We start from the raw sequence: 2302 nt of genomic DNA, 5'->3' as shown, positions 1-2302 counted from the left end.
CCACATTCGTTCGAAATAAAGCAATTCGTTTTAAAATTGTGCCTATAAAAATTCCAAGTATGGTGATTGGATGTTTACTAATCCTTAAGAGCTGTGGTGCACAGTCTAACACATGCATGCAACAATGTGGCAAATCTTCAAGATTAGTAGTTCAGGATTAGTATGCGGCCGCCATTAGATTTTTAATTTTGTTATTTTCAAGGCTAATTTTTTGGATGAAAAGGTAATTTGGACTTGGCAGGTTTGATATAGGCCTCAAAATTACAATTCCGTGATTAGAAATTTAAATTAAAGCAGAAAGATGGCGGAGATTACAAATTATACTGTGTCTCTTAACCATTAAAGGAGAAGTGGAATTCGGGAGGCGATTCGACTGTGGAACGATTGTCCGAGAAAAAATGTATAACTAAATACCAAGATACAATATTACTACAACTGGATAAACAAATATTACAAGTAGCGTTTTAAACTGTTAGTCCAATAGGTTATTAATATATTACAGGTTTGCATAATATGCGATATATGAGTTATATAAATATGTGATATATATAAAATTTCAGAATAATGAATTTAAAATTCTAGTGAATGTCAACAAAAACGAAATAAAGGTTGGAGAAAGACTAGATAGATGTTCCTAATTTTAAAACCGGTCTTTGTCAGCATTCATTACTTGATGAGTTCTGACGAGAGTCAGAAACGAGGAACTGACGACCTTAACCAGTTTATGAAAATCCTTGAAAAAAAAAGTTCTAATGAATTTCTAACATTTTTTGGTGCATTTTACTGATTGTTGAAAAAACTGTTAACAAACTTAATTTAGGTCTACTACAATGTTTTGAATGTTACCAAAAAATGGTATATAATAAAAGTAATATAAAAAAACAAAGAGAATTAATTAATTGGGAATTACAGAATGGGGTTGAATCTATCATTTTTTACTCAGTAACATTAAATATGCACTTCTCTGAAAGTCTGTGAAGTTTACCATCGATATCTATTGCCAATTCTCTATTAGGTTTCATATAGGTAACATGTTTTAGAGAGATTTTATTGTATTATGAAGTTTTTTGCAGAAACATTTTTGTTGGGGTTTTTTTTATTATGATTTAGTAACAGTGCGGTTCTATGATATGTTATATGAAAAGTTTTGAGGTCTGAAAATTGGCTGTTATGTTTGGTGCTGATTTGTGACCTCAAGTATTCCCTAGAAGTATTAAAAATGTTTAGATTTGCTACCGAAAAACATAGATTTCTTTAGCAACCTCAAAATATATTAAATTTAACAGGAATAAATTCTCCAAATTTTTACTGTCTAATTCTTTTTGGGCACATTATCTGGACAACACCTCAAAACGAATTCTAGATGGAAATCTTCACTGAGACAGAGGTAGAGGATGGCCAAAAGTGAGATGTACAGATTGTGTGACGCAGGATGCCAAGGACATTGCTAGGGATTGGAAAATGAGTGCATAGGACTGAAACACCTGACAAAACCTTTGTGAGAACAAGGCCTACATCAAGCTGGAGCGCCAATGAAGAAGAGGAAGAAAACTTTTTTTCCAGCGAATATCTTAGGAGTGACTGCATGTTCTTAATGGGGTTAAGTCAAATGAGAACCCAAAAGAAATCTTGTAGGAAAGTTTTGGAAAAGTCTAGAAAATATGCTCATTTATATTTTTTAGAGTACTGATTAAGGATTTAATTTTTATCAACTTAAATTATTTCTGGAAAGTTAAAAAAAAAAATCAAAAGTAATATTTTAATTTTTCCTGATAACTTGTAAATCATGTATTTTTCTATGTATTATTTTATACCACATTAAAAAGAGGAAATTACTTACATTTTTGATTGAAAAGATTTTATTGCTCTGTCACATCATTTTGTATTAAGCATGGGTGAAATCATGTGACGGAATATAGTCCAGCCAACTGGAGACCATTACAAGATCTCAGAAAAAAAATTGAGGTTACAAAGTTGAAATTCAAAATCAGAACCTTTAAAAATAAAAAAGAAAAAAAAAATGTTAAGAATTTACTCTTTCTTAATTTATTGGAAGTTGATTTTAACAAATGCATGGTTTTCATACTATGGGAGAAAAAAAAAGAATTTAATTTTTGAAGCTTTATTGAATTTGATTTCTGGGAAAAATGAAGGGTTCCATTATTGAAATTTGTAATTAGAATCTCAAAAACTCAAGTTTTCAAATCTTACCTTTGACATCCCTTTCTGGTCCCTAGATGACTGGGCTATAAAGTAGACCTGAAATAAACTATCCAATACTGTCATTTGAAAATATATATAT

The sequence above is a fragment of the Halyomorpha halys genome, unplaced genomic scaffold (genome assembly GCF_000696795.3).
Source record: "Halyomorpha halys isolate HHAL.00 unplaced genomic scaffold, Hhal_1.1 Scaffold629.1, whole genome shotgun sequence".
Taxonomy (NCBI): Eukaryota; Metazoa; Arthropoda; class Insecta; order Hemiptera; family Pentatomidae; genus Halyomorpha; species Halyomorpha halys.
This window is presented reverse-complemented; position numbering follows the sequence as displayed.